Below are 15,104 nucleotides of genomic sequence, written 5' to 3'. Positions count from 1 at the left end.
TAAGTCCGTTCATCAAGTCACCCCACCAGGTCGGCCCACCAAGTACTCCCACCAAGTTGACTCTTTAAGTCTTTTCATTAGTTCACCCTGCCAAGTACTCTCACCAAGTTGACTATTTAGGTCTGCTCATCAAGTCACACCTCCAAGTACTCTCACCAAGTTGACTCTTTAAGTCTGTTCATCAAGTCACCCCACCAAGTACTCTGACCAAGTCGATGCTTCAAGTGCGTTCATCAAGTCACCCTACCAAGTACTCTCACCAAGTTGACTTTTTAAGTCTATTCATCAAGTCACCCCATAAAGTACTCTCACCAAGTCAACTATTTAGGTCTGTTCATCAAGTCACCCCTCCAAGTCAACCCTTTAATTCCATCCATCAAGTCACCCCACAAAGTACTCTCACCAAGTCAACTCTGTAAGTCCTTTCATTGAGTCACCCCACCAAGTCGACTCTTTAAGTCTGTTCATCAAGTCACAAGAATAAGTACTCTCACCAAGTTGACTATTTATGGCCCTTCATCAAGTCACCCCACTAGGTTGGCCAACCAAGTACTCCCACCAAGTCGACTCTTTAAGTCTGTTTATCAGTTCACCCCACCAAGTACTCTCACCAAGTTGACTCTTTACTTCTGCTCATCAAGTCGAGCCACCAAGCGCTCTCACCAAGTTGACTCTCTAAGTTTGTTCATTAAGTCACCCCACCAAGTACTCTCACCAAGTCAACTCTTTAGGTCCGTTCATCAAGTACCAAGTCGACCCTTCAAGTGCGTTCATCAAGTCACCCCACCAAGTACTCTCACCAAGTTGACTCTTTAAGTTTGTTCATCAAGTCATCCCACCATGTACTCTCACCAAGTCAAACTTTAGGTCTGTTAATCAAGTCACCCCACCAAGTCGACCCTTTAAGTCCATTAATCAAGTCAACCCACCATGTCGACTCTTTAAGTTTGTTCATCAAGTCACCCCACCAAGTAAACTCACAAAGTCAACTCTTTAGGTCCATTCATCAAGTCACCCTGCCAAGTCAACCATTTAAGCCTGTTCATCAAGTCTCCCCACCAAGTAATCTCACCAAGCTGAATCTTTAAGTCCTTTCATCAAGTCACCCCACCAAATTAACTCTTTAAGTTCGTTCATCAAGTCACCAGAACAAGTACTCTCACCAAGTTGACTCTTTATGTCCGTTCGTCAAGTTACCCCACCAGGTCGGCCCACCAAGTACTCCCATCGATTCGACTCTTTAAGTCTGTTCATCAGTTCACCCTACCAATTACTATCACCAAGTTTACTCTTTAATTCTACTCATCAAGTCAAGTCACCAAGTTGACTCTTTGAGTCTATTCATCAAGTCACCCCACCAAGTTGACTCTTTAAGTCTATTCATCAAGTCACCCTACCAAATACTCTAACCAAGTCAACTCTTTAGGACTGTTCATGAAGTCACCCCGCCAAGTCAACCCTTTAAGTCCGTTCATCATGTCACCCTGCCAATTACTCTCATCAAGTCGACTCTTTAAGTGCTTTCATCAAGGCACCCCACCAAGTTGACTCTTTAGGTCCGTTCATCAAGTCACCAGAACAAGTACTCTCACCAAGTCGACTATTTAAGTCCGTTCATCAAGTCACCCCACTAGGTTGGCCCACCAAGTACTCCCACCAAGTCAACTCTTTAAGTTCATTCATCAGTTCACCCCGCCAAGTACTCTCACCAAGTCGACTCTTTATGTCCGCTCATCAAGTCACACCACCAACTACTCTCACCAAGTTGACTCTTTGAGTCCGTTCATCATGTCACCCCACCAAGTACTCTAATCAAGTTGATTCTTCAAGTGCATTCATCATGTCACCCCACCAAGTACTCTCACCAAGTCGACTCTGTAAGTTTGTTTATCAAGTCACCCCACCAAGTACTCTCACCAAGTAAACTCTTTAGGTCTATTCATCAAGTCACCCTGCCAAGTCGACCCTTTAAGTCCATTCATCAAGTCACCCCACAAAGTTGACCCTTTAAGTTTGTTCATCAGGTCACCCCACCAAGTACTCTCACCAAGTCAACTCTTCAAGTGGTTTCATCAAGTCACCCAACCAAGTTGACTCTTTAAGTCCATTCATCAAGTCACTAGAACAAGTACTCTCACCAAGTTGACTCTTTCTGTCTATTCATCAAGTCACCCCACAAGGTCAGCCCACCAATTACTCCCACCAAGTTGACTCTTTAAGTCTATTCATTAGTTCACCTTGCCAAGTACTCTCACCAAGTAGACTCTTTAAGTCTGCTCATCAAGTCGAGCCACCAAGTACTCTCACCAAGTTGACTCTTTTAGTTTTTTCATCAAGTCACCCCATCCAGTGCTCTAACCAACTCGGTTCTTCAAGTGCGTTCATCAAGTCACCCCACCAAGTACTCTCACCAAGTCGACTCTTTAAGTTTGTTCATCAAGTCACCCCACCAAGTACTCTCACCAAGTCAACTTTTTAGGTCCATTCATCAAGTCACCCCACCAAGTCAACCGTTCAAGTGCATTCATCAAGTCACCCCACCAAGTACTCTCACCATGTCGACTCTTTAAGTCTATTCATTAAGACACCCCACAAAGTACTCTCACCAAGTCAACTCTTTAGGTTTTTTCATCAAGTCACCTTGCCAAGTCGACCCTTTAAGTCCATTCATCAAGTCACCCCACCAAGTATTCTCACCAAGTTGGCTCCTTAAGTCCTTTCATCAAGTCACCCCACCAAGTCAACTCTTTAAGTCCATTCATCAAGTCACTAGAACAAGTACTCTCACCAAGTTGTATCTTTAAGTCTGTTCATCAAGTCACCCCACTAGGTCGGCCCACCAAGTACTCTCACCTAGTTGACTTTTTAAGTTCGTTCATCAGTTCACCATGCCAAGTAATCTCACCAAGTTGACTACTTAAGTCTACTCATCAAGTCATGCCACCAAGTAATCTCACCAAGTCAACTCTTTACATCTGTTCATCAAGTCACCAAAACAAGTACTCTCACCAATTTGACTCTTTAAGCCCATTCATCTAGTCACCTAACCAAGTCAGCCCGCCAAGTACTCCCACCAAGTAGACTCTTTAAGTTTGTTCATTAGTTCACCCTGCCAAGTACTCTCACCAAGTTGACTCTTTAAGTCCGCTCATCAAGTCACACCACTAAGTACTCTCACCAAGTTACTAGAACAAGTACTCTCACCAAGTCGACTCTTTATGTCTGTTCATCAAGTCACTAGAACAAGTACTCTCACCAAGTCGACTCTTTATGTCCGTTCATCAAGTCATCCCACTAGGTCAGCCCACCAAGTACTCCAGCCAAGTTGACTCTTTAAGTTCGTTCATTAGTTCACCCTGCCAAGTACTCTCACCAAGTGGACTCTTTAAGTCTACTCATCAAGTTGAGCCACCAAGTACTCTCACCAAGTCAACTCTTTGAGTCCATTCATCAACTCACCCCACCAAGTACTCTCATCAGGTCAACTCTTTATGTTCGTTCACCAAGTCACCCCACCAAGTCAAACCTTTAAGTCTGTTCATCAAGTCACCCCACCAAGTACACTCACCAAGTCAACTCTTTAAGTCCTTTCATCAAGTCACCCAACCAAGTTGACCCTTTGAGTCCGTTCAGTCACCGGAACAAGTACTCTCACCAAGTTGACTCTTTATGTCCGTTCATTGAGTCACCCCACCAGTTCGGCCAACCAAGTACTCGCACCATGTCGACTCTTTAAGTCTATTCATTAGTTCACCCTTCCAAGTACTCTCACCAAGTGGACTCTTTAAGTCTGCTCATCAAGTCGAGCCACCAAGTACTCTCACCAAGTCGACTCTTTAAGTTTTTTCATCAAGTCACCCTGCCAGGTCGGCTCACCAAGTCAAGTCTTTAAGTTCGTTCATCAAGTCACCCTGCTAGGTTGGCCCACCAAGTTGATTCTTTCATTTCATTCATCAAGTCACTCCATCAAGTACTCTCACCAAGTTGACTCTTTAAGTTCATTCATCAAATCACCCCGCTATGTCTACCCACTAAGTACTCTCACCAAGTCGACTCTTTAGGTTCATTCATCAAGTCACCCCGCCAAGTCGGCCCACCAAGTGGACTCTTTAAGTTCATTCATCAAGTCACCTAGCCAGGTCAGCTAACCAAGTCACCAAGTACTCTCACCAAGTCGACTCTCTAAGTTTGTTCATGAAGTCACCCTGCCAAGTCGGCCCACCAAGTCAAATCTTTAAGTTCGTTCATCAAGTCACCCCACCAGGGCGACCCACAAGTACTCTTGCCAAGTTGACTCTTTAAGTTTGTTTAGGCTAGCCAAGTCAGCTGACCAAGTCATCTCACCACTAGGCTAGCCAGATCTGCTCACTAATGTATCTCACCATGTGGGCTCACCAAGTCACTCCAAAAAGTTACCTTAATAAGTTGACTCTTTAAGTTTGCTCACCAAGTCAAGTCACCACATCGACCTACCATGTCACCTTACCAAATTGCCCCACCTGATCACATCTTAAATTCTACTCACCATGTCAAATTTCTAGCTTGATTCCCCTAGTCAGCTCGCCAAGGTGGCTCAAGAGTATAAAGTTCAAGTGCACCCACCAAGTCGAGTCTTTAAGTTCTCTCACCAAGTCTGCTCGCTAGGTTGGCTCAATGAGTCAAGTTGTCTCACCCAGTTGACTTACCATATTTTCTCACCGTCAATTTACTCCCATGGCTCATGAAATCATGCCACCTAACCGATGTCAATTTTTGGCTCCGTTGCCAAATTCAGCAAAAATAGGGTCGTGGATGGCTATTCGGTTACATTTTTCAATGAATTGATTTTTTTAAGGCACTTGTCTATGTGAATGCATATTTTTGAATGTAGAGCAAGCCTTGCACTAATATCTTATATAGGAGAGGCAGTGTGCTCGAAATAAAGTTGCGTCATAATTTTCAAATTGGGTATCCTTGGATATAAAATGGAAGTTGAGCCGTTCTAGCTGAGCAATAATTTTCAAATTGGGTTGCCTACGATACAAAGTTTAAGGTAAGCCATAATTTTCAAATTTGGGTAACTTGTGATATAAAATGCATACCCAAGCCATTCTACTTGAGTCATAATTCTCAAATCGGGCAGCTTCCAATATAAAATGGTCATCAAGCCATTCTAGTCGCTCTCCAAAAGTTGAACAATTTACCCCCTTGACTGATGCAATCAAATCACCTAACCAATGCCAATCTTTGTCTCTGTTGACAACCTCATCAAAAATGGGGTTTTGGATGGCTATTCGGTCACATTTTTCATTGAATAGGGTTTTAAGGTACTTGTCCACTGAATGTACATTTCTGATGTAGAGTAAGCCTTGCACTAATAGCTTATATAGGGGAGGTAGTGTGCTTGAGAAATTGTGGTTGAGCCATGCTAGCTGACCCAATCTGTTCGAGCTGTTCTGGCTGAGGCATGCTGGTCGAGCTAATCTGGGAAAGCCATGCTGGCCGACCTGATCTGGGTGAGCCATTCTAGCCGACCTGATCTGGCCAAGCCATTCTGGCTGAGCCATGCTGGCCAACTCGATCTAGGCAAGCCATTCTGGCTGACCCGATCTGGGTGAGCCATGCTGGCCGACCCGATCTGGCTGAGCCATGCTGGCTGACCTGATCTAGGTGAGCCATTCTAGCCAACCTGATCTGGTCAAGCCATTCTGGCCGAGCTCCAAAAATGGTGTTGTGGATGGCTGTTTGGTCACATTTTTCATTGAATTGAATTTTTAAGGGAGTTGTCTGTGCTACTACAGATTTTGAATGCAAAAGGATCCTTGCACTAATATCTTATATAGGAGAGGTGGTTGCTGCAAGCCTCTCCCATGCCCCTTTCATTGATTCAACATTGGTGTCTAGGCAGATTAGATTGTTGGGTTTTCAAATGGTGTATGTTGATGTTCAATCAATGAAAGGGGCATGAAGCGATCTCTGAGTGCTTTTCCTCAGCTCTCCTTTAGATCATGTTTTCTAATGACTCAATTTTGGAAAAGGTGAGGCAGTGATTGCCAATCCATGGCATGTCTTTTTGGTGATTTTAAAACTTGACCTAAAGGTGAGCCCTTATCTAGCACTCTGACGTTGCTTGGTATAATGGTAATTTGCTATGGGTGCTTGGTGCTCTAGCAATTTGTCACAGTGTACTTATCGTGGCTACATGGGAGATTTAATACCGAAAGCTCTCGATAAAAAATGGTGGTCGAGCCATGCTGGCCGACCTGATCTAGGCAAGCCATGCTGGCCGACCCGATTTGGGTGAGCCATTCTAGCGGACCTGATCTGGACGAGCCATTTTCGTCGACCCGATCTGGCCAAGCTCCAAAAATGGTGTCGTGGATGGCTGTTTGGTCACATTTTTCATTGAAATGGACTTTTAAGGGATTTGTTCATGCTATCATAGATTTCTAATGCAGAAGGAGGCTCACACTAACAACTTATATAGGAGAGGTGGTTGCCACGAGCCTCTCCCATGCCCCTTTCATTGATTCAACATTGGTGTCTAGGTGGATCAGATTGTTGGATTTTCCAATGGTGTATGCTTATTTTGAATCAATGAAAGGGGCATGAAGAAATCTCTGAGTGCTTTTCCCTTTAGATCATGTTTTCTAATGACTCAATTTTGGAAAAGGTGAGGCAGCGGTTGCAGATCCATGGCATGTCTTTTTGGTGATTTTAAAACTTGATCTAAATGTGAGACCTTGTCTAGCTCTCTAGCGTTGCTTGGTATAATGGCAATTTGCTATGGGTGCTTGGCACTCTAGCAATTGGTCATGGTGTACTTCTTGTGGCTACATGGGAGCTTTAATACTAAAAGCTCTTGATGAAAAATGGTGGCCAAGCCATGTTGGCTGACTCGATCTGGGCGAGCCATTCTGGCCGACCTAATCTAGGCGAGCCATGCTAGCTGACCCGATCTAGCCGAGCTGTTTTCATTGAACCGATCTTGCCGAGCTCCAAAAATGGTGTCATGGATGGCTGTTTGGTCACATTTTTCATTGAATTGGATTTTTAAGGGATTGATTCAACATTGGTGTCTAGGCAGATCGGATTGTTGGATTTTAAAATGGTGTATGCTGATGTTGAAATAATGAAAGGGGCATGAAGCGATCTCTGAGTGCTTTTCCTCAACTCTCCTTTAGATCATGTTTTTTGATGACTCAATTCTGGAAAAGGTGAGGCAGCGGTTGCTGATCCATGATGTGTCTTTTTGGTGATTTTAAAACTTGATCTAAATGTGAGCCCTTGTCTAGCACTCTGATGTTGCTTGGTATAATGGAAATTTTCTATGGGTGCTTGGTGCTCTACCAATTTGTCATGGTGTACTTATCGCACCTACATGGGAGCTTTAATATCGAAAGCTCTCAGTGAAAAATGGTGGCCAAGCCATGCTGGCCAACCCAATCTGGCTTAGCCATTTTCATCAACCTAATCTAGCTCTTCTTTCTCATTCCATAGGCACAAATTTGAGAGTTGTTTGATAGCGGTTGTCATTCCAATGTGTCATTGCGGTGATCTGGAGAGCAATGCTCAGGGCGGGAGATTGTGTCTACCATTTGGGTTGTTTGTGCAAGCGAGCAGGGGAGCTTCTCTTATTGTAAGCTCTTCATGGCCTTTGAAAATATAGACCCAGTACCGATCATATCGATGGATATGAGCCTTGGATTCTAAATTTGTTTAGCTAACATTGGTTTTTGTGAGAGATGGGTACAAAAGCACATCCCAATTTCTATGTGGGAGCTCCCTAAGGTCGCCTCTATGCCAACTCAATTGGCACAACATTGGGAATGGTTTGACAGTGGTTGTCATTCCAATGTGTCATCGGGATGTCTTGGAAAGTGGCCTTTCAAGGGCAAGCTCGCATCTAGCACTTGGATTATGCATCATCACAAGTGAATGGGGAGATCTCTCTATGAATGGTGGCATGGTGATTGCAAGAGAAAATTGACTTATTAGTCGAAGCATTGGCCTTAGGCCATTGTGATGGCCTTACAATTTCTCAATAATTGCAACCTATGTTTGCGCAGTAGCAGAGTTTGCATGTAAGATTGGCCTTTGTTCTTGATAGTTCTAGGAGATGACCTCCAAAACTTTTGGATTGGGCCCCTTAAAGGTGAAATTCATGCAGTTGATCAGATGAAATTGATGACCATTTCACTCCCTTGGCTCCATGATTTCAAATCCCATCTAGCTGCCATAGACACTCCAAATGCTGAGCCGTTGTTACCATGCCATCCTACTCAGACTCTTAGAGGATCAAGGCTGACATTTTGTCTACTCCTCTCAAGTAAACCTCAAAAAAGGCACTGAGGCAAATAGTATTGTCGAGTCATCCTACCCGAGTTGTTCCATCTGAGCCGAGCTATTTCACCCGATATCCAAAAGTTGGCCATTTTACTACCTTGACTCCATGAATTCACATCTCCTAACCGATGACAATCTTTTGCTTCTCTGTCGACCTCATAAAAAATGGGGTCGTGGATGGCTGTTTGGTCACATTTTTCAATGATTTGGATTTTTAAGGCAGTTTTCGATGTGTTTGCTAATTTCTAATGCAAAGTGAGCCTCGCATTAATAGCTTATATAGGAGAGGTGGTTGCCGCGAGCCTCTCTCATGCCCCTCTCTTTGATTCAACACTGGTGTCAAGGCGGATGAATATGTCAAATTTTGAAATGGTGGACGCCGATGTTGAATCAATTAAAAGGGCATGAAGCCCACCCTCAAGGTGCTATTCCTCGACTCTCCTTTAGATCATGTTTTCTTGTCACTCAGCCAGTGCAATTTTGGAAAAAGGTTTGGCAATGGTTGCAAGCCCTCACCGCATCTAGTTGGTGATTTCAAAACTTGATCTAAAATGGGAGCCCTCGTCTAGCACCTTCGTCTGGTGTTGCTCGGGTATTGCATAAATATTTGGTATCGGCATGAATCCCCCAATGAATGCCTACCCTTGGACTATCTCTTCGATCACATTCTTTGATCACTCAAGTGAGGCAATTATGGAAGAGACTTGGCAGCGGTTGCCATTCTACAGCACGTCTGTTTAGCGATATTGAAGTTGATCTAATGGTGAGCCCTTGTCTAGCCATGAGGTGGGTGCTTGGCGCTCTAGCAATTTTTTGTGTGCCTATCATGGCTACAATGGGAGCTTTGATAATAAAAGCTCTCGACGACCCTCCCCAATAGAATCAGTGCTGGTGTTCGAGAAAGACACGTTATTTAGATTTGGAATATTGGCACTAGTATCATTTCCATTGGGAGGGTCGTGAAGCCATCCTAATTTTTCTATGCGAGGACTCTCTCCCCAGAGTAATTCTCTTTGCAACAACTTCTTTGGCACAAAATTTTTGAAATAGTTTGTCAGCGGTTGTCGTTCCAATGGTACCATTGTGGTGGTTGCCTGGGCAGCGATCTGAAGGGTGAGCCATTGTCTAGCAGTTGGGCTGCACATCATGAGTGATAAGGGAGCCTTTGTAATCAGAAGCTCCCTGTGGCCATTCGATGAGAAGAGCCATTGCTTGTGTGAGCAAGGACGAATGTAGCCTCAGATTCCAAATGAAATCAATGACATCGGATCTATATAAGAGTAGAATGAAGTAGCAGCCTATTTTCTATGCATGGCTCCCCAAAGTTGCTCTTCTTTCTCACTCCATCGGCACAAATTTGGGAGTTGTTCAATAGCGGTTGTCATTCCAATGTGTCATTGCGGTGATTTGGAGAGCAATGCTAAGGGCGAGAGCTTGTGTCTAGCACTTGGGATGTTTGTGTAAGTGAGCAAGGGAGCTTCTCTTATCGGAACCTCTCCATGTCCTTTGAAAATAGACCCAGTGCCGACGACATCGATGGATACGAGCCCTGGATTCTAAACTTGTTCATAGCTAACATTGGTTTTTGTGAGAGATGGGTATGAAAGCACATCCCAATTGCTACGTAGGAGCTCCCTAAGGTCACCTCTATGCCAAATTGATCAGAAAAAAATTGGGAATGGTTTAACAGTGGCTGTCCTTCCAATGTGTCATTGGGGGATGTCCTGGAAAGTGGTCTTTCAAGGGTGAGCTCGCGTCTAGCACTAGGATTGTGCTTCATGTCACAAGTGAATGGGGTGATCTCTCTATGAATGGTGGCATGGTGATTGCAATAGAAAATTGACTTAGTTGGAGCATTGGCCTCGGGCCATTGTGACGGCCTTGTAATTTCTCTTTAATTGCAACCTATGTTTGTGCAGTAGCAGAGTTTGCATGTAAGATTGGCCTTGTTCTTGACAGTTCATAGAGATGACCTCTAGAACTTTTGGATTGGGCCCCTTCAAGGTGAAATTCATCCAGTTGATTGGATGAGCTCGATGACCATTTCACTCCCTTGGCTCCATGAATTCACATCTCCTAACGATGGATGGCTGTTTGGTCAAAATTTTCAACGATTTAGATTTTTAAGGAAGTTTTTGATGTGTTCGCTAATTTCTAATGCAGAGAGAGCCTCGCACTAATAGCTTATATAGGAGAGGTGGTTTTTGCGAGCCTCTCCCATGCCCCTCTCATTGATTCAACACTGGTGTTAGGGCAGATGGATATGTTAGATTTTGAAATGGTGGACACCGATGTTGAATCAATTAGAGGGGCATAAAGCCCACCCTCGAGGTGCTATTCCTTGAATCTCCTTTAGATCATGTTTTCTTGTCACTCAGGTAGCGCAATTTCGGAAAAAGGTTTGGAAGCGGTTAGCAGCCCTCACCGCATCTACTTGGTGATTTTAAAACTTGATCTAAAATGGGAGCCCTTGTCTAGCACCTCCGTCCGGTGTTGCTCAAGTATTGAATAAATTTTTGCTAAGGCATAGCCTTGAACTCTCTCTTAGATCACCTTCTTCAATCACTCGACCGACACAATTTTGGAAGAGACTTGGCAGCAATTTCCATTCTACAGTGCGTCTATTCAATGATTTTGAAGTTGATCTAATGGCGAGCCCTTGTCTAGCCATGAGGTGGGTGCTTGGCACTCTAGCAATTTTTTGTGTGCCTATCACAGCTACAATGGGAGCTTTGATAAAAAAGGCTCTTGGCGACCCTCCCTAATAGAATCAATGATGGTGTTCGAGAAAGACACATTATTCAGATTTGGAATATTGGCACTAGCATCATTTCCATTTGGAGGGCCGTGAAGCCATCCTGATTTTGCTATGCGAGGGCTCTCTCCCTAGAGTCATTCTCTTTGCAACAACTTCTTTGGAACAAAACTTTTAGAATGGTTTAGCAGTAGTTGTCATTCCAATGGTTCCATTGTGGTGGTTGCCTGGGTAGCGATCTAAAGGGCGAGCTGTTGTCTAGCAGTTGGGCTGTGCATCATGACTGACAAGGGAGCCTTTGTTATTGGAAGCTCCTCGTGGCCATTCGATTACAAGAGCCATTGCTTGTGTGAGCAAGGATGAATATAGCCTTGGATTCCAAATGCAATCAATGATGTTGGATCTATATAAGAGTGGAATGAAGTAGTAGCAGCCCATTTGCTATGCATGGCTCCCCAAACTTTCTCTTCTTTCACACTCCATCAACACAAATTCGAGAGTTGTTCGACAGTGGTTGTCATTCCAATGTGTCATTGCAGTGATCTAGAGAGCAATTCCAAGGGCGAGAGCTTGTGTCAAGCATTTGCGATGTTTGTGCGAGTGAGTAGAGGAGCTTCTCTTATCAGAACCTCTCTGTGGCCTTTGAAAATAGACCCAGTGCTGACGATATTGATGGATACGAGCCTTGGATTCTAAATTTGTTCACAACTAACATTGGTTTTTGTGAGACATGGGTAAGAAAGCACATCCCAATTTCTATGCAGGATCTCCCTAGGGTTTCCTCTGTGCCAACTTGATTGGCACAACATTGGGAATGGTTTGACAGTGGTTGTCATTCTAATGTGTCATTGAGGGATGTCTTGGAAAGTGGTCTTTCAAGGGTGAGCTCGCGTCTAGCACTTGGATTGTGTGTCGCATCACAAGTGAATGGGGAGATCTCTCTATGAATCGTGGCATGGTGATTACAAGAGAAAATTGACTTAGTTAGAGCATTGGCCTTGGGCCATTATGACGGCCTTGCAATTTCTCTTTAATTGCAACCTATGTTTGCACAGTAGTAGAGTTTGCATGTAAGATTGGCCTTGTTCTTGACAGTTCTAGGAGATGACCTCCAAAACTTTTGGATTGGGCCCCTTCAAGGTGAAATTCATCTAGTTGATCGGATGAGCTCGATGACCATTTCACTCCCTTGGCTCCATGAATTCACATCTCCTAATCGATGACAATCTTTTGCTCCTCTGCCAACCTTAGAAAAAATTGGGTCGTGGATGGCTATTTGGTCAAAATTTTCAACGATTTGGATTTTTAAGGTAGTTGTCGGTGTGTTTGCTAATTTCTAATGTAGAGCAAGCCTCACACTAATAGCTTATATAGGAGAGGTGGTTTTCATGAGCCTCTCCCATGCCCCTCTCACTGATTCAATGCCAGTGTCAGGGCAGATGGATATGTCAGATTTTGAAATGGTGGATGCCGACATTGAATCAATTAGACGGGCATGAAGCCCACCCTCAAGGTGCTATTCCTTGACTCTCCTTTAGATCATGTTTTCTTGTCACTCACGTGGTGCAATTTCAAAAAAAGGTTTGGCAGCAGTTACCAGCCCTCACCGCGTCTACTTGGTGATTTTAAAACATCATCTAAAATGGGAGCCCTCGTCTAGCACCTCCATTCGGTGTTGCTTGGGTATTGCATAAATTTTTTCTATTGGCACGAATCCCCCAAAAAATTCTTAGCCTTGAACTCTCTCTTAGATCACCTTCTTTGATCACTTGGCCAATGCAATTACAGAAGAGACTCGGTAGTGGTTGCCATTCTACAGTGTGTCTATTTAGCGATTTCAAAGTTGATCTAATATCGAGCCCTTGTCTAGCCATGAGGTGGGTGCTTGGCGCTCTAGCAATTTTTTGTGTGCCTATCACGGCTACAATGGGGGCTTTGATAACAAAAGCTCTCAGCGACCCTCCCCAATAGAATCAGTGTTGGTGTCCAAGTAAGACAGGTTATTTGGATTTGGAATATTGGCACCAACATCGTTCCTATTGGGAGGGCCATGAAGCCATCTCGATTTTGCTATGCGAGGGCTCTCTCCCCAGAGTCATTATATTTGTAACAACTTCTTTGGCACAAAAGTTTTGGAATGGTTTAGCAGTGGTTGTTGTTCCAATGGTGCCATTGTGGTGGTTTCCTAGGGAGCAATTTGAAGGGCGAGCCGTCGTCTAGCAGTTGGCCTGTGCATCATGAGTGACAAGGGAGCCTTTGTTATCGAAAGCTCCCCATGGCCATTTTATTTGAAGATGCATTACTTGTGTGAGCAAGGACGAATGCAGCCTTGGATTCCAAACAAAAGAAATGACGTCAGATCTATATAAGAGCAGAATGAATATAGACCCAGTACCGATGATATCGATGGATACGAGCCTTGGATTCTAAATTTGTTCATAGATAACATTCATTTTTGTGAGAGATGGGTATGAAAGCACATCCTGATTGCTACATGGGGGCTCCCTAAGGTCCCCTCTGTGCCAACTCAATCGGCACAACATTGGGAATGGTTCGACAGTGATTGTCATTCCAATGTGTCATCGGGGGATGTCTTGGAAAGTGGTCTTTCAAGGGTGAGCTCAGCTCTAGCATGTGGATTGTGCATCGAGTCACAAGTGAATGGGGAGATCTCTCTGTGAACGGCGGCATGGTGATTGCAAGAGAAAATTAACTTAGTCAGAGCATTGGCCTCGGGCCATTGCGACAGCCTTGCAATTTCTCTTTAATTGCAACCTATGTTTGCGTAGTAGCAGAGTTTGCATGTAAGATTGGCCTTGTTCTTGACAATTCCAGGAGATGACCTCCGAAACTTTTGGATTGGGCCCCTTCAAGGTGAAATTCATCCTATTGATCAGATGAGCTCGATGACCATTTCACTCCCTTGGCTCCATGAATTCACATCTCCTAACCGATGACATTCTTTAGCTCCTCTTTCGACCTCATAAAAAATGGGGTCGTTGATGGTTGTTTGGTCACATTTTTCAAGAATTTGGATTTTTAAGGTAGTTGCCAGTGTGTTTGCTAATTTCTAATGCAGAGTGAGCCTCACACTAAAAGCTTATATAGGAGAGGTGGTTTTTGCAAGCCTCTCCCATGTCCCTCTCATTGATTCAATGTCGGTGTCAAGGCGGATGGATATGTCAGATTTTGAAATGGTGGATGCCAATGTTGAATCAATTACAGGGGCATGAAGCCCACCCTCAAGGTGTTATTCCTCAACTCTCCTTTAGATCATGTTTTCTTATCACTTAGTTAGCACAATTTTAGAAAAAGGTTTGGCAGTGGTTGCCTGCCCTCAGCACATCTACTTGGTGATTTTAAAAGTTGATCTAAAATGGGAGCCCTCATCTAGCACCTTCGTCCGGTGTGGCTTGGGTATTGCATAAATTTTTGCTATCGAAAAGAATCCCCCAACAAATGCCTACCCTTGGACTCTCTCTTAGATCATTGACTGAGATAATTATGAAAGAGACTTGGCAGCGGTTGCCATTCTACAGTGTGTTTGTTCAGCGATTTCAAAGTTGATCTAATGGCAAGCCCTTGTCTAGCCATGAAGTGGGTGCTTGGTGCTCTAGCAATTTTTTGTGTTCCTATTGTGGCTACAATTGGAGAGGTGGTTACCGTGAGCCTCTCCCATGCCCCTCTCATTGATTCAAAGCTGGTGTCAAGGCAGATGGATATGTAAGATTTTGAAATGGTGGACACCGATGTTGAATAATTAGAGGGGCATGAATCCCACCCTCAAGGTGCTATTCCTCGACTCTCCTTTAGATCAAGTTTTCTTGACACTGAACTGGCACAATTTAAGAAAAAGGTTTGGCAGTGGTTGCCAGCCCTCACCGCGTCTACTTGGTGATTTTAAAACTTGATCTAAAATGGGAGCCCTCGTCTAGCACCTCCGTCTGGTGTTGCTCGGGTATTGCATAAATTTTTGCTATTGGCACGAATCCCCCAATGAATGCCTACCCTTGGACTCTCTCTT

The sequence above is a fragment of the Cupressus sempervirens genome, chromosome 2 (assembly GCF_028749045.1).
Source record: "Cupressus sempervirens isolate cs-2001-9-10 chromosome 2, ASM2874904v1, whole genome shotgun sequence".
Lineage (NCBI taxonomy): Eukaryota > Viridiplantae > Streptophyta > Pinopsida > Cupressales > Cupressaceae > Cupressus > Cupressus sempervirens.
Note: the sequence above shows the minus strand (reverse complement) of the source record.